The following is an 18,433-nucleotide window of genomic DNA, read 5'->3' on the forward strand; positions in this document are numbered from 1 at the left end:
GTGGTGCACAATGATGCTGTGGTAGCGCATGGTGATGGGGTGGTATTCCAGAGTGATGCTGTAGTGTTCCAGAGTGTGCTGTGGTGGTGCTGAGTGATGCTGTGGTGGTGCTGAGTGGTGCTGTGGTAGTGCTGAGTGATGCTGTGGTGGTGCTGAGTGGTGCTGTGGTGGTGCTGAGTGATGCTGTGGTGGTGCTGAGTGATGCTGTGGTGGTGCTGAGTGATGCTGTGGTGGTGCTGAGTGGTGCTGTGTTGGTGGTGGTGCTGAGTGATGCTGTGGTGGTGCTGAGTGATGCTGTTGTGGTGCTGAGTGGTGCTGTGGTGGTGCTGAGTGATACTGTGGTGTTGCTGAGTGATGCTGTGGTGTTGCTGAGTGATGCTGTGGTGTTCCTGAGTGATAATGTGGTGGTGCTGAGTGATAATGTGGTGGAGCTGAGTGGTGCTGTGGTGGTGCTGAGTGATGCTGTGGTGGTGCTGAGTGATGCTGGGGTTGCGCTGAGTGATGCTGTGGTGGTGCTGAGTCAAGTCAATAAATTTATATAGCGCGCTACATACCCAGAGGGTCTCAAGGCGCTTGAAGAAGGGTGGGGAATTACTTGTCAAATATCCACGTTTTAAGTTGCTTTCTGAATGCTAGGTGGTTCTGAGTAAGGCGAAGGTGAGTGGGAAGTGAGTTCCAGGTTTTAGCTGCCAGGTAGGAGAAGGATCTACTTCCCATGGTGGTTTTGTTGATGCGAGGTACAGTGGCAAGGGCTTGGTTGGAAGATCGTAGCTGGCGGGAGGGGGTGTAGAAGGACAGTCGTGTTTTGAGGCATTCGGGTCCGATTTCGTAGAGTGCTTTGTGTGCGTGGGTCAGGAGCCGGAAAGTAATCCTCTTATTGATGGGGAGCCAGTGGAGGTTTTTCAGGTGACCAGAGATGTGTTCTTTACGCGGGATGTCTAATATGAGCCTGGCTGAGGCGTTCTGGATTCGTTGGAGTTTTTTCTGGAGTTTTGCGGTGGTACCGGCGTAGAGGGTGTTTCCGTAGTCCAGTCGGCTCGTGACCAGAGCGTGGGTGACCGTTTTTCTAGTTTCGGTGGGGATCCAACGAAATGTTTTTTTGAGCATGCGAAGAATGTTGAAGCAAGATGAAGAAACGGCGTTGACTTGTCTGTTCATCGAGAGGGAGGAGTCCAGGATGACGCCCAGGTTCCGTGCGTGGTCCGTCGGGATGGGTGCTTTTCCAAGGGCCTCTGGCCACCAAGAGTCATCCCAGGCGGAGGGGGAGGTGCCTAGGATGAGGACTTCTGTTTTGTCTGAGTTCAGTTTCAGACGGCTGTGCTTCATCCGGTCGGCTACTTCTTTCATTCCTTCATGCAGGTTGGTTTTGGCAGTGTTAGGGTCTCTGGTGAGAGATAGGATCAGTTGAGTGTCATCAGCGTAAGAGATGATGTTGAGGTTGTGTTGGCGTGCGATGACCGCGAGGGGGCTCATGTATACGTTGAAGAGGGTGGGGCTGAGTGAAGATCCTTGTGGTACGCCGCAGATGACTTCAGTGGCCTCTGACTTGAATGGTGGAAGGCGGACTCTCTGGGTTCTTCCGGTGAGGAACGAGGTGATCCATTCCAGTGCTTTTCCTTGGATTCCGACGTTTCTGAGGCGTTGTAGAAGGGTGCTATGACAGACCGTGTCGAAGGCTGCGGAGAGGTCGAGGAGGATGAGGGCGACTGTGTCTCCATTGTCCAGTAGAGTTCGAATGTCGTCTGTTGCTGCAATGAGGGCGGTTTCAGTGCTTTGCTTGGCTCGGAAGCCGGATTGTGAGGAGTCGAGGGATTTGTTGGTATCGAGGAATGCGGCGAGCTGGTTGTTGACCGCTTTCTCGATGACTTTGGCCGGGAATGGAAGGAGTGAGATAGGGCGGTAGTTTTTGAGTTCGGTGGGGTCAGCTGTGGGTTTCTTCAGGAGGGCGCTGAGTTCGGCATGTTTCCAGCTTTCCGGGAAGGTTGCGGAGTTGAGGGAGCAGTTGATGACGTCTCGGAGGTGCGGTGCTATAGTGGAGTCTGCTTTGTTAAAGATGTGGTGAGGGCATGGGTCTTTGGGGGATCCTGAGTGGATAGAGTTCATCAGACGGATGGTGTCCTCAGTGGAGATTGGCTTCCAGTCATTGAGGATGTTCAAGGGGGGTGGGGGTCCTGCAGGGGGTTGGGTGGGTTGGTCTTCGGGTCGGTTGTCGAAGCTGTTGTGGATGTCTGCAATTTTGTTGTGAAAGAATGAGGCTAGGGAGTCGCAGAGGGCTTGAGAGGGGGTGATGTTGTTGGAGTTGGCTGAGGGGTTGGTAAATTCCTTGACGATGTTGAATAATTCCTTGCTGTTGTGGGTGTTGTTATCTAGTCGGTCCTTGAAAGCGGCTTTCTTGGCATTCCGGATCAGTTGGTGGTGTATGCGGGTGGCGTTTTTGAAGGCGTCCTTGGTGCTGGTGGTTGGGTCTTTTTTCCAGGCTTTCTCAAGGGAGCGACAACGTTTCTTGGATTTCTTAAGATCATCGTTGAACCAGGAGGCCTTCTTGCTGCCTAGTTTGATTTGTCGTTTTTTCAGTGGTGCTAGGATGTCGGCGCTGTTGGATAACCATTGGGTGAGGTTGGTGGCTGCTTGGTCTGGGTTTGAGGAGTGGGCTGGGGGTTTTTGCAGAAGCGATGAGGAGATCTGGTTGATGGTGATTTTGTTCCAGTTTCTTTGCAGAGTGGGTTGGGGGTGGATGTTGGATGTGGGCTTGTTGTAGGTAAAGTGAACGCAGCTGTGGTCAGTCCTAAGGAGAGCTGTGGCGTGGCTGAAGGAGACATGTTTGCTGGAGGTGAAGATAGGGTCGAGTGTGTGACCTGCGATGTGGGTGGGGGTAGTGACAAGTTGTTTGAGTCCGAGGTTGGCGAGGTTGTCCAGAAGGGTGGTGGTGTTGCGGTCGTTGTTCTTTTCAAGGTGAAAGTTGAGGTCTCCCAAAAGGATGTAATCCTCGGAGGGGAGCGCGTGTGGAGTGATGAAGTCCGTGATGTCTTCGCTAAATTGTGCGCGGGGTCCTGGTGGCCTGTAAAGGAGGGTGCCTCTGAGTGTGGTCTTGGGGTCGATGTGGATCTGGAAGTGAAGGTGTTCAGTATTCGCGAGATTGACGTCTGAGCTGGTTGAGATGCGGATGGATTTCTTATGGACGATAGCGATGCCTCCTCCTGTGTGGCCGGTACGGTCCTTACGAATGATCTTATAGCCTTCCGGGATGGCAATGGTGATGTCTGGGGCAGAAGAGGCGTTCATCCATGTTTCTGTTAGGAAGGCGACGTCCGGAGAGATGGTGTCTAGTAGATTCCAGAGGTCGATGGCGTGCCTGTGGACTGAGCGGGTGTTGAGCAGGATGCATTGTAGGTGGTTGGGGTCGGATATCTGTTGTGTGTTCGTAGATGAGGAGTTGTTCTTGGTGCCGTCGAACTTGCAGGAGTTGCAGGAGAAGGGTCCATGGGTGTGTCCAGGAGTGGCTTGGGCGCAGTTGGGGGAACGGCCGGGGTTAAGGGCTAGGAGGGTGGTGGCATCGTAAGTAATGCGGGAGGGGTGGGCATTGCGAGGGCCAGGGGGTCTGGCGCTGGGCGCGGTCCAGGCGCGGACGGGCGTAGACGGGCTTACCTTTGGCGCAACTTTGGCGCGAATGGGGCGCGGACGCTGCGCGTGGACGCTGCGCGGAGGCTCATCGGTCATATATGGATAGTGGAAAGGGGGAGGGGCGAGGGCGGCTCAGCTGGGAGGCGGGGCGGGCTCACGAGGACGAGGACACCAACAAAACAAACAAAATGGCAGCGGGGGGGAGGGCAGAGCACAGCGCTGGGGGTAATCGCGTTTAAAGTACCTGAGAAAGCAGCGGAAGTAAAGCGAAGCAGCGCTCAGGGCAGAGACACAATAAACAACTTTAGGGTGGAAGGCAGAGTCTCAACGATACCAGGTCTCGGCAAGCAGGCTGCAAGCAGGCTGTGGAGCGACCTCTCAGCGCAGGAGCGATAAGAGGATCACAGCGCTTCCAGGTATGGGAGTGCTGTATATGGACAGTGGGAGGGCGGCTCAGCTGGGAGGCGGGGCGGGCTCACGAGGACGAGGACACCAACAAAACAAACAAAATGGCAGCGGGGGGAGGGCAGAGCACAGCGCCGGGGGTAATCGGTTTAAAGTACCTGAGAAAGCAGCGGAAGTAAAGCGAAGCAGCGCTCAGGGCAGAGACACAATAAACAACTTTAGGGTGGAAGGCAGAGTCTCAACGATACCAGGTCTCGGCAAGCAGGCTGCAAGCAGGCTGTTGAGCGACCTCTCAGCGCAGGAGCGATAAGAGGATCTGTGGTGGTGCTGAGTGGTGCTGTGGTGGTGCTGAGTGGTGCTGTGGTGGTGCTGAGTGATGCTGTGGTGGTGCTGAGTGATGCTGTGGTGGTACTGAGTGGTGTTGTGGTGGTGCTGAGTGATGCTGTGGTGGTGCTGAGTGATGCTGTGGTGGTACTGAGTGGTGTTGTGGTGGTGCTGAGTGATGCTGTGGTGGTGCTGAGTGATGCTGTGGTGGTGCTGAATGATGCTGTGGTGGTGCTGAGTGTTGCTGTGGTGGTGCTAAGTGATAATGTGGTGGTGCTGAGTGATAGTGTGGTGGTGCTGAGTGCTGCTGGGGTGGTGCTGAGTGATGCTGGGGTGGCGCTGAGTGATGCTGTAGTGGTGCTAGAGTGGTGCTGTGGTGGTGCTGAGTGATAATGTGGTGGTGCTGAGTGGTGTTGTGGTGGTGCCGAGTGATAATGTGGTGGTGCTGAGTGGTGCTGTGGTGGTGCTGAGTGATGCTGTGGTGGTGCTGTGGTGGTGCTGAGTGATGCTGTGGTGGTGCTGAGTGATGCTGTGGTGGTGCTGAGTGGTACTGTGGTGGGGCTGAGTGATGCTGTGGTGGTGCTGAGTGATGCTGTGGTGGTGCTGATTGGTGCTGTGGTGTTGCTGAGTGGTGCTGTGGTGTTGCTGAGTGATGCTGTGGTGGTGCTGAGTGATGCTGTGGCTGTGCTGAGTGATGCTGTGGTTGCGCTGAGTGATGATGTGGTGATGCAGAGGGCAGAAAGGCACAAAAACGAGTCTAACAGAGGGCAGAAGTGTAGAGAAGCTAAGGATATGCAGCACAGGTAACACAACCTTCCAAGGAGCTAACAGCCCCCTCAAATCACGACTTAAAAAAATGGTTCAGCTAACTGCCTAGGAGGTTTTAGCAAAACAGCTCTACCAACTTTGGTTCTGTTGATTCTTGAATTTAAATGTATATATAGCAATAAAGAATTGATTAATGCATCACAATATTTTGTATTTTGTCTTTCAGCAGGATGAATGTTTGGTATATCAGCATATAGGTAGGACTTTATTGACAAAGTGAGGACAATATCCAGTAGGTTGCTATGCTTCTTAGAGCCTCACCTTCTGAGATAGGCACAGGGAGAAGGTTGAAATAGTTTTAAAGTGTATGTGTGCGGACACAAGTAATGGCTAGATGAAATTACGAGACCTGCATTATGAAAAACCTTTTATTGGCTGCATTGTTGTGAAACGCGAGTTTGAGATGTAAAGCATTTAGATGACAGTAAAACACTCAGTGTCGGTGACTAAGGCAGAGAAACATTCCCTGGGATATGCATTGCGGTTCGTGGTAGCTGTGCAATACTCCACTTAAGCAGTCAGTATGCAGTACTTAATCTGATACAGACATCTGGGTGTCAGTGGTTCCACTTATACAGCTTTTGTTTTTCCTCTCCCCTCCAAAAACATTGTTTTAAAAAAGCTAAACTTTTCGGTGATCTTTAAAAGGCAGGATTCTATCAACAAAGGGGTTGGCAGCAGCTGCTTGACCTCGCATGTGTTTATTGGAATGAGGGCTTCGGACTTAGAACTTTAACCTTTGTGTTTATCCTCAACTTGTCCTGAGAGGCCAAAAGCAGCTTGTAAAAACTGAACAGTGCAGAAAGTTGAAAATGGTAAATCCCGTCACGCCCTCATGGGTCCTTTTCCTAATACTTCTACACGAAGTCGAACAATCGACGTGTTATTTATATGCATTCTGAAGACTTTAAAAAAATAGTCAATATAGGTTTTTACTTTGAAGCAGAGAGCAGAAAGGTCTCAAGAATAGCTTCACCATGAAATACCGGAAACATCTTTGCTGTCCTTTCAGATGCGTTGAATTTTCAAAAGAAAAGTGTGAGAGAAACAGAAAGTGGATTATGAACTGAGAATGAGGGAAAAAAAAGAAGGGGCATGATAAAGAGAGAAGTGGCTTTCAAGCGGAGAGAGAAATACAGCGGGAGGGGAGAGAGAAGGAGAGAATGCGTGCAAGAGAGAAACTAGGATGGAGATGGTGATTAGAGAAAAAGACATAGAGAGATTCTGAGGCCGAGAGAGAGTGGGAGAGGGTAAGCAACGTTCATTGACAGGCAGGTAGCAGCTGTAGAAGGGTGTATAAGAAAGAAAGATGGGGCCAGGGGAGACAGAAAGGTGGAGGGATAAATAGAGAATGGAGCTTAGAGAGATTAAGAAATACTGAGAGGGGGTGGAGCCAGGCCAGCGGCCAAGATGGTCGCCGGGACTCCCGGCTCCGACGACCTTCTCCTCCGGCTACTTGATCCAGCTGTTGCGGTGGCGCCGCCGACGGTTTGTCGAACGACGGATTGTGCCCTGACCCGCTGGGAGTGACTCTGGCGGCTCTCCGAGTTCGGAGGGCGGAGATATGCCCTTCGGTCGGCGGGGCCTGCGCGGGTCCCGGAGCCGGGGCCTCGCGTGAGGTCACTGCAGCCATGGACATGACAACATCGGTCAGGAAGACCTGAGTGGCGCCAGACACCCGCTGGGGCGTTTATCTTGCCCCGAGAGGAGCCCCTGCTCTTGCTGTGGAGTGCCGGATCCCCGTGTTGCATGGACCCTCCCTCCTCCCTCGATTGCTGCCTCGCTGACGGTGGACTGCGGCATCTCTCTTGTTTCCCTGATGGGAATGAAAGCACATCGGCTGAAGTGGATTGTGTCCGTGTTTTGGGTTTCGGAGCCAGCCAATGGGTTATGATTTGGCATCGCTCGGATGCACAGTGCGAAATGTGTGGGACCACCGGATTGAAGGCTGGGACGGCAGTTACACCGTCTGCAACTGGAGAGACGCCCTGATATTCAACAAAATGGTGGCCTGTGTGAGGGCTCCGGCGGCACTTATGCTGTGGGCCCCGATTGATGGCGCCGTCTCTGCAGAGCCGCTCCCACCGGCACAGACGGCGATGCACACCTGGCGAGGAGCAGGGGGTTTGGATACCCACCCTGATGCAACGGCAATGCTCAATTGTGAACTTGGACCCCAGCGTTTGCGGTGTCACGAGTGCATGTGATGCTGACACTTTTTCCGGGTGCCTATGGCTCAGTGACTCCCCCTTCGGTTCGTGGTAGGGCCCGGACGGGTGTATTTGGTACATCTTTGTATGATGCTGGCAAGTGTGAATTGGTCTGGGTGACCTCCCTGATCGCTACGGAAGGTTTCTTTGGAACGGTGCCTGCCACCCCAGCGCATGGAATCATTGTTGTGAAACATGGGGTGACCTCAATGCTACATTCTCACCAGCGGTTGCTGTTGTCATGCTACTTAAACTGCGCGGACTGACTATTTGTACTGACCTGTGCCTGCGTGGCTGATCGGGAGGCTGTCGAGGGTGGCGGACGGCTCCAGGAATGTGTTGTGCTCTAGGACACTGCAAGATCTCCTGTCTTCCCCTGGACATTCATTCTTACTGTACCTTCACTACTTTGGTTAAATGGCGACGAAAGGTTTGGACTGGGATACAGCATTGATTCGACCGGGTGTGCCGGGGCTGCGGGGGGAGGATCGTTTTTCTGGGCTGCTAAGGGAGGGGGGTCACCATCGAGGTTGGGTGCCTGGGTGTTCTGGCGCGTCGATTGTTAATTTATATCGGGGAGTGTTCTGTGTATTCAGTGGTGACGCCATTTTAGACGTGCACTATGCCGGGGAGGGGGGGGCCGGGGGCCTGAACTGGGACCCCCCACTACGTTTTTTCTTCTTTATACTTCTCTTCTCTCCTATATTTCGGGTTCACATTGGGCGACAGGCACGCTGCTAAGGGGGAGGCCGTAGCCGGAGGCAGGGGTGCAGGGTGGGGGGTTTGCGGGGGGGTAATATTATCTTTCCTTTTTCTGTTTCTAGGGCCTCTTTTTCTCTTCTGTTTCTTTCTGCTTTTCTCCACTTCTCTTTTTTTAGTCTTTGATAGGACCAAGTAACGGGCTACACTCCGTACGTTTTGGTGGTGCGAATTGCAAGGGGGGATGTTTTTATAAATTCTTGTGTTGAGGCGGGCACCTGCTGTGTGGGGGGCGGAATGTATAGCTTATTGTCTATCCTGATATTGTGTACTGGAGTTATCATCCTGCCTGCAGTAGTCCTGACCATGCATATGCTGACCTTTGCTAACCCCTTGCTTTTGTATTATTTGATTGTGCGGCAATGGATCCTGTTTTTCCTTAAAACTTTAAAAGAAACCTCATTAATCCTGGTGCCAATTTGGTACGGACATTATCCTGAGTTACAACGGGGTGTGTGGGTGGCGGAATGTTGCTTTGCTAGCTGCTTAATTGACTTGCTCTGACCGCCTTTGATTTGCTGGCCGACTGTGATGGTATCGTGCCTGTGATTGTAACTGTGCTATTGACAATAAAGGTTTACCAAAAATAAAAAGAAATACTGAGAGAAAGGGGGGAGGGGGTTTGCGAGAGAAAGCGAGAGACCACGACGGTTGGAGAAAGATACAAAAAAGCCATGTAAAGTAACTAATAACATTAATGAAGAGGAATCTGCCAAGCATCTCCAGTGCTTGGCCTGCGTTGTGCTTTGTGGGCATACCTTGTGGAGTAGCTTTCTCTGAGAGCTGCCACTAACTGAACGATCAAACACAGCTTGAGCAGCAAACAAGTGAAAGCAGGCAGCAACACGGAGAAGTAGTAGGTGGGAGGGAAAAGAAGAGACAGGGTTAACTTTCTTTAGGAGAAACTGAAAACGAGATCACTAAGAGCAAAACAGTTTAAGTAAATATTGTAAAAGAAATGTAAATCACAGTGCGAATATACACATACCAAAGAGAATGACGGGCAGGGGGGGGTGGGGGTGATAGAGACGGCGCCGCACATTGAGATTAACTGAATTACAACGAGCCCTGATACGAACAGGAAACGCAGCAACGGACGGGCGGTGTGAGGGAGGCAAAAGAAAACAGGTGATATGTTAACACATTATTAGCGTGATCGAACACGAGACTGCTACAGTTCAGTTGGCGTCCGCAAATTTTAGAACGCACATGTTGGAGGAGTTTTTTTTGCATACGTAACAGTTGAAATGCATTAACAGTTAAAAGAAACGGGTGAAAAGGAAAGCAAAACAAGTTTAAAAAAACAAGTTAAAATGAGACACGGCCTGGCGGCCGTGAAAGTGAAAGTATGGCCAGACGGCCGTGAATAATTAGGGGAGGAGAAATGCCTGAGGCAGAGCACACGCTGGGGGATGCCTGTGGGAGGGAGGCAGATGGCTTTGATGTGCACGCGCTTTTCACGGGCACTGCATGAAATCGCCGCCGATGGTTAAGCTCTCGTTAAGCCCCAATATCTCTTACCAGCAATGCGCAAGCGCATCAGCAGGCGAGCCCTAAAAAGACTTCCTTGCCCTTCTGAACTTGCGACGTTTCTGCTCCTATACCCCAATTGTCTTTTGTACCTTGCTTTGCCAACTGCTATCTCTAGATTTGTACCTCTTGTTTTTCACTTTCCTTATCTTTGTGCCTTGTTTTTGCCTCTTCCTGCCACTCTCTTGCTTCGTTTTGAATACAGCCACGGCTACCTCGTCATGGCAGAGCAGCATCGCCCCACTGTTCAGTGGCAGCTAATTGAAAATAAAATGACAATAAAATAATTTTATTATAATTTTGTAATTTCCTGACTGAGTGAGCCAGTGCCGCAAGTGTAGGGTGAGGCGGGGCCATCCTCCATGGACAGTAGGAAGGAGGAATGGAGGGCACTGTAAGTACACATGTCAGTTTGGCCAGCGATCTTAAAACAGCCAAAATGACATGCACACTTAGATTTTTCCAAACCAGCTGTGTTGTACAGCCGGTTGGAAAAAAGGCAATGATTTCCTGTGACTGAGTGAGTGTTAAACCAGCCCGCCAGGCCAATCCCGGATGCAGCTCTCATGCAGGGTAATAACATGAGAACAGCGTGTGGATTGGGTGGGGAGCCTAAGAGCCTGTGCTGTGTGGATGCAGGAAGCAGAGGAGCATCAAGGCAGCCGGTAGCAGAAGCGGGACTAGTAGCAACAGTTGTGCCTTTTTGTTAATAATATTATTTTTGCCTCCTTGCTCCCCCACTAATTTTGTTGCTGGCAGCCACCACTTCTTGAATCTCACTGACTCACTTCACTCTCTACTTTGTGCCTTCTCCTTCCTTACTGCTCTTTTTTATGCCGCTTTTTCCACTTACTGTCTTTCTCTTGCACCTCTTTTTTCCTTTTGCCCCTCTTTTTGTGCCTTTTATCATCTCTACTTTTGTGCATCTCTATCGCTTTCTGCTCTTTTTTCCCCGCTTTTCTGCCCTTCTTCCCTTGTGTGCCCTGCTCCCTTTTCCCACCATTTCTTTCCCTGCCTGATACTTTCCAGCAATGCTGGACCACCATCTCTTCCCCCTCCCAGACACCTTCTTAGTGGCAGCCTCTGTGTGGACTCATGAAGGGAATAATGCTGGCATGCCAAAGCTACAACAAAGTCAGGCTCATCTGCATCCGTCTGTGCCCAGTGCAAGAACCTACCAGCCACCAACTGCAGCCCAAATGCTACTTGGTCTAAATCCTCTGCACCATCAACCACTGATGCCTGTTCCTGCACTGGACCCAGGTCTCATCCACACTGATAGAAGGTGCGTTTTCCTGCTCCACCTGCCACTTCACCTGCCACATTCCCGAACCTCACCCACCGCTTCCCCTACAACAGCACATCAACAACCAACTACACCAAGCCTGCCACCAGTGTGCACAACACAACAGACTTCATCACCTTCCTACATCTCGACTCTCGCTCCCTCTCTAAGCATGCCATATAAGACTGGGACCTCATACATGACCGCTCTCCGGGCCCCTATTTCTCACCAAAACCTAGCTTAACCCAGCCTCAGCTCTGGACAGAGCAGTGGTCACTCCCCTGGGCATAAAATCATAGTACAAGATAGACCAAAGAACCAGGAGGCAGAGTCGCCATCATGTACATTGAGGAAATCAACTGCTCCAATACACCAGCAACTGTCTAGAAAACATGCACTTTCAAATCAGCACCTCAAACACCATAATCCTTGGCGGAGCTCTCCACTACCACTCTCCCAGACCCAGATCCAATTTTAGTTTCATTCTTGCAGACTTCATCACCCTTCAGGCCCTTGTATCCAACTCCTTAACCCTTTCCGTGCTGATGACGGAACCGCTCCGTCATCAGCCACGGTGGCGCTGTGCTGATGACGGAGCGGTTCCGTCATGGCCCACTCGGGGGGGCCTGCGCGGTGCGGATTCCGCGTCTGCCCTGGGCGTTCCATTGTGCGGGCGGGGCCATGACGAAACCGCTCCGTCATGAGCACAGCTCAACCGCGGCTGGTGACGGAGCGGTTCCGTCACCAGCATGTGCGCGCCGCGCGCCCCCGCCCCCTTAGCCCTGCGGCGGAATAGCTGCTGCAGCGAAGGTGTTAATTCAGTTTGTTTACTTCAATGTCTACCTAGAGGACTAGACCAACCCCAACTGAATCACTCTCCAGGAAGACCTCAGCATCTTAGGACTCTCCCAAAAGGGGAACAACCACACCCACATGGCTGGACACCACCTCAATCCCAGCTTCATAAATTTCTCCAACATCATGCTAGACAAGCACACCCTGCTCACCAGTGGGCCACTCCCTCGTTTGCTTCAGCTTGCACCTGTTCAACCAACCCAGAACTACTTCCACCTAATTGCCCAAAGTCAATGGAACAAAATCCCCAGGGACATCTTGATTTCCGAGCTCAAGTCTCAACGTCCCACCACATCACAAAGGCCTAGAGAGTTCCACCATGTACCCCAACAAGTGGATCACCTCCCACTCAGACTTCCTGGCTCATATGAGAACCACCCGCATACCTCAATCCAAGCTGCAAGCCAACAGTTACACTGAGCGCCTCCGGTTCATGAAGCATTACTACAAATAGCAGGAACAATGGTGGCATTGCTCCTATGGCAGCACGGACAGAAACTCCTACATATTGTCTCTCTTGATTTTCCACTTGCACCTAAAAATAACCAAGAGCGTAGCTCTCACCGAACAAATCCAAAACAGTCCACCAAAGAAATATTTGCCATCGTGAAGGAATTCATGGCATAATCCACTACCTCCGAGCTATCTCCTCAACACAGGAACTCTGCATGCAACTGTCCCACTACTGCCCAAACAAAATCAACACCGACTACAACAACTTGCTCTCCAACTGGACCTCCCCACCCTCAAAGTTCGCCAATCCATTGATAGCAACACCCCGGAACCCGCACTGACCTGCTAGCTCAGCCATCACCATGACAGAAAGTCCTAACTCCATTTCCCTCCATTCATTCTGGAGTACCATTGGATCCTTGTCCACACCACATCTTTGCCAGAAGGTTTTCCCCATCTGCACAGCCCTTATACCCATTCTCGATGTATTAATCTCTAATGCTACCTTCTCGGACAAAGATGTCACAATCCTGATGCTCCTCAGGAATCCTTCAGTGGATACCCTGACTATGGCCAACAAAAGGCCCTTATCCCTCCTCCGCTACCCAGCCAATGCCCAGCTCGCCAACTACCTTCTGGATCCTACCCACTTAGGATTCAGACCCATCATAGCACTGAGATGGCCCTCATTGCTGCCACCAACAAATACTGCCTCGTCATGGACAAAGGGTGCACAGTGGCCCTCATTCTATTCGACATTATGGCAGCATTCAGCACCGTCTCCCATCCCATCCTCTGCAAAAACCTCCACAAGGCCATAATTCATTCTTGGTACTACGATGGATCAGTAACTTGCTCTCAAGATGTACCAAAAATAGTCAGCTAGTACTACTCGTTCAAGGGATCCACCATGATCTGCCTCATCCCACAAGGCATCTCCAATATCCTAACACTGTTCAACGTCTACGTGACCCCCTCCCTCTGTCCATATCATATGCTCCCATGGTTTCAGCATCATCTCCTTCGCAGACAGCAGTCAGCTCATCCTGTCTCTATCAGAAGATGCTTCCACTACTCAAGCAAACTTCATCAGTTGCATGTCCTCTGCAGCACACTGAATCAAAAGGAACTGCTCAAACGCAATGAAACAGAAGTTGTCCTTTTTGGCAAAGCCACCTTTCTGTGGTCCCCAGGCTAGTGACCCACTGAGCTACACCCACCTCCCCACCCATCCAGTGCAGCCAAGAACCGGGATATCATGATTGACAGCTGAATTTTCATGACCAATCGAGACAGCACAGTCACGTACACCTTCCTCCACACCCTCAAAATGCTAAGGAGAGTCTTCAAATGACTCCCTTTGGTCATCTGCAGATCCATGTTGCAAGTCTTCATCACCAGTAGGCACAACAAGGCAATACCCTCTAAGTTGGCATCACTGCCTAATTCACCAAAAGAGCCCAAGTTATAAAGAATACAGCCGCAATTTTCACACTCAAAGTATCACCCAGCCCTCAAATATCCAAACACTTCAATCCATTGACTTTCTATCCACAAGTGCTTCCTTTTCAAGCTCCTCACACATACCTAAAAAACAAAGAAAGCACTGCACAACTAAGGCCCAGCATACCTCCTTATTCATACTCCGGCCAGAAACGTATGCTAGGCTAAACTTCTCCTTGCTCATGTCCACTGCATTTGCTGGGCAAGAGTTGGAGTTCGAGCTTTCTCCTACATTGCACCAACGCCTGGAACAAACTCCCCAACCACATCAGAGACCGCCAGCTGAAAATCTGACTCTTCCAATAGGCCCCCAAACAATGCAGCACTGCCCACTGCACTGCTGCCCTCCTCGGTGATATGCGCACCCTACAAATAGAAATTACATAACATAACATATTGTGAGCTGTATCTGGAAAAACTTGCACAAACTAGAAAAAAAGAGGGAAAAGATGAGTGTGGCACAATAAAATTAATACATATTTTTATAGTTATAAATACATTTCAACATGATTTCCACCTAGGGGCTAAGTCCCACACCACAACAATGAAACTAAAATCTCATGAACTCACCCATATTGCTCAAAGAAATGCTAACCGGATACAATGTTCTACCATGTTTTTCGTTAGATCTATGCCTTGGGCAGTGTTCTGATTACTAAGCGTAATAATTATTACAGCTCGTTCTCTTTTTGCTTCTCAATGGACTTAAATATTGAGGGATGTCTGTACCCTCCAGGCAAACTTCATGCCAGTAATATAAAAGGAAAAACAAGAATAACCGGGCATTGTCAAAGCCAATAGGGCAGGTCATTGTTTGATTCCTGAGTAAAGCAATAGGGAACTGACAGCGAAATTGAAAAAACACAATTTGAAAATGCCATGCTTTCTATACACTATGATTCTATGAGATATGCTATGTTATGTCATGCTTTGCAGATTTGTAAAGCTCACTATCATCTGGAACGTATCCTGGCGCTGAGCAGGTGTGAGTCTAGGGAGATCTAGAGGGGCTACTCTAAAAGACAGGTTTTCAGCATCTTGTGAAATTCAAGGAAGTGAGGAGGAGACTCTTATGTGTAGCAGTAGGCCTTTCACGCTTTAGAAGTGATGTAGGATGAGGCTCAAACAGCAGATCTAGTTTTCCATGTGCGTGGGCTGGTCGTATGATGGAACCACACATGCAGTTACAATGCATGCCATTACAATGCGGTCATTACAACAACCTGTCTTTACCAAGCATGCTTTTATAATGCATGCATTTACACCAAAAAGTAAGTTTTTAACAGGTAAGTATAAAGCTATATATATTACCTACTGGCAGTTGCCAGTAGGTAGTTGTAGTTAGGACCTTGTTTCTATTCAAAAAGCGTTTTTTCTTTTGCCAATATCTTTGACGTAATTTGAGGAATCTTCGTGAAATGTTCAAAACTAATGGCCCCATTTTCTCCATGTTCCTTTCCATAGGAAACTTTAGACAAGGCTACAGCCCAAACCGCTGAACAGAATTACACCAAATTTGGCAAAAAGGTAGCTCTTGGTTTATTAAATTGTGTAAATCTGTTCAGTAGTTCCTGAGAAATTCATATAATTGCGGTGGATCCGTGAACCCTACCGATTTCAAGCTAGATTCTGATTGGCTGTCAACACTTTAAACCAGGAAGTGTTAGTAGCCATCTTGTGACTTGGTTGAAACAGAGTCACAAGAAAAAAGGTAAAAAAAGAATTAACCACGCAAAATTCCACAAGTGCGCAGTTTGTATGGCTCCCGGCCATCCGACGCACACGCCCACCGCATGCAAGGGGTTAAAGACAAGAAAATGGGGCAGGGTAGAAACACCCTGACCCTCTAGGCCTGCTCAGGGGGTCCCCGTGCGACCACCATGGCCAAACAAAGCATTTAAAAAAAATATTTCGGCAGGATTTACATAGGGTCCGCAACTCTGGCAGAAAAAAAATAAAACAAAGCGTGTACTCCAGCGCTTGTTTGTTTTAAGCCCTCGTGTCGACCAGGTCCTGGGGACAATGGGAAATTATGTAGCGGGGCACCCCTGCTGCCCCATGGACTGCCACCTCCCTGGGGTGATACTCATTTAAATGTGGGGGGCACGCATTTCCCCCATAGCCCCAGGGACTGCCACCTCTCTGAGGCTTTATTGTATAAAAAAATGTGTGTGGGGACTCCTGCCCCCATGCAGCCCCAGGGACCGCCATATCCCAGGGTCAATAATTATTATATGTGGGGGACACGCGCAACCCGCAGCCCAGGGACCACCACCACCCTGGGGCTTGTTTTATAAAATGTGGAGGTGCTATGCACCCCCCAGTCCGGTTGACCGCCGCCTTACTGGGGCTGAAGTTAAAATTATAGTGTGGGGGGTTTGAGCCCCCCCCCCCACATTGCCCCTGGGACCACCACCTCCCCAGCCTATCTGCAAGATGGGAGGAGGGCCCCCTTCAGTAGCTCTCTATGGCCCTGGGGACCACCACCCAGCAGGGCAGGCTCCTGCAATGTCCAGGTGTGTCCACTCCAGGACATTGCAGTTTGCTAGCGCACGGTGAGAGCACTGCTCCTGCCATGCCATAGCAAACATCTGCTTCGTTTTAGGCCTGGGTGGCAAATTCTGTTTTGCTCACAGAATTATGGTAATTTGAGGTTTCGCGGAGAACACGAAATTGCCCAAAATTCTGCATTCCGCGACTTTGTGAAATGTTTTGCTTGTTCGCGTTCTCAAATGCATGTTCACTAGATATTTCCCCTCGAGCACGCAAACAGCGATCGTGAACAGTAACAAAGCATCGCGAACAACCAGGCTGACAAGGAAGCTTGAGACTGTATCCCACTGACCCCTCAGGGCTTCTGGTCAGTGTCTGATACAGTGCTTAATTTGTAAAAGAATAAGGACCGGACCCCAAAGGTTTGCTCAAATGCCCGCAGCCGGTGCTATCGAATGTCGGGGATGCAGAATGCTGCGTAGTCTTGATTCACCTCATGCCTCCTTTTGCCCACCACCAGACACTCACTGTCCATTTAGCTCGATATTTCAGGTTCCTTTTCATCACTGCTTTCTTTCTTTGTCACTGTTTTTCTCTTCCTCCTTTTTTACCCTCTTTCTTTTCTTTTCTCGCTTGCTCCTGATGAAAGTTTGATGAGAAAAAATAAGTGCTTGTCTCAAAACCTTAGTGCCTGGGGGCCCTACCGGTAACACCCTTCTCATATTAACACCAGAAAACCCCCCCAAAACACTTAAGGTACAATGGCTTACAGGGGGGAGCTGTTGAGAGGCCCTTTTATTGCACGACCTAGTTAGGCTAATATGATCTACCCAGGAGAGCCAAGGCCAAACTGCACAGTCTTTAAAACCATGCTGCTAGGATGTGTTTAAAATTTCAGAAACACAGCCACATGAAACCAGCTTGAAAACCCCCCATAAGCACCTGGTGATCATGTTGCTTCCTAGTATTAACTCTGAAACCCTGCACATTAGAACAAAGTTCCAGGATGCCGAAAAAAAGCTGACAGACCATTGCATAGCCAACAGGATTCTTCATTGGGCCACCTCTTAGTGAACCCTTATTTATTACGTTTTGCAAATTTCTATAGTGTGAGCAAGACGCAAAGGGCATCGCTGTGATTTACATGTGAACAGTTGTTACTGCATACAAGTAGCTTAAAAGAGAATAGTTGAATAGGTTACAATGGAAAAATCTAAATATACTGCTTCAAACATAGAAACAAACACAGTTTATCACAGAGGGATGCAGTCATACCAAGGAAGGAGATGGCAAAGGCAAGACAAGCAGGTGACCTTTTTTCAGCCAAAACACCCACCAGTTGTATGGCTAGACTGGGTTCAGGGCAGCTCATGGCATATCGAATAGTCAAACAGAACGTGTTCCTGAGGAGATAAGCTGGCATATACCTTTCTGAGGGCCGACTCCAGAGGATTGGGCTTTTTCCCAAAAGGACTGCCTTCCTGTGTTCCATATCAGTATACATCTAACAACTGGCACCAGTGTATACAGACATGACCCTTGCTGCCACTGAAGTGCAGTGGGGCCTTGTGGGGGATCCAGATAGGAGAGAACTGATGCCACCATCCTGGCACCTGTCCACGCCAAAACAAGCTGCAGCTGCTATCTTTGTGCTTCTCCATTGCCACTACAGAACCTCACAACTAGCTCGCTTAAAGTCATGAAACAGGTGGCATCAGCTTTGTCAAACCCCTCAGACATCAATTTCATGGTGGTCTATAGCTGAGAGTGCAGGGTCCCAAGCTAGGGTGACCTACCCTCCTGATTTCTGTGAGTTTGTCCCATATTTGAGTGGCTTGATACTTTGCCCAGAATGGGCTTGTGTGGGACGCCAAAAGTCCCTTCTTTTGCAGCTTCCAGGACAAGCAGTACAACAACTCATCAGGAGGATGTGACCTACCTAGTAGAACACCAAGAGCTTCTGGGCAAGATGTTGGTATCCTTCTCTTCTTTCAGTTCCATGTGAGCTGTTAAGAATACAGCACAGGAGGGCCCCAACACAACTCCACTTCAGGATCAACCTTGCTTCTAAAGATATTAAAAGGGAAAATGGGCTCTTATAGTTAAACAGCCCTGAATGCGTGAATGTTTTCCATACCGGGGTTGTGTTGGGAATGTGCCCTTGGTG

The sequence above is a fragment of the Lissotriton vulgaris genome, unplaced genomic scaffold (genome assembly GCF_964263255.1).
Source record: "Lissotriton vulgaris unplaced genomic scaffold, aLisVul1.2 SCAFFOLD_1310, whole genome shotgun sequence".
Lineage (NCBI taxonomy): Eukaryota > Metazoa > Chordata > Amphibia > Caudata > Salamandridae > Lissotriton > Lissotriton vulgaris.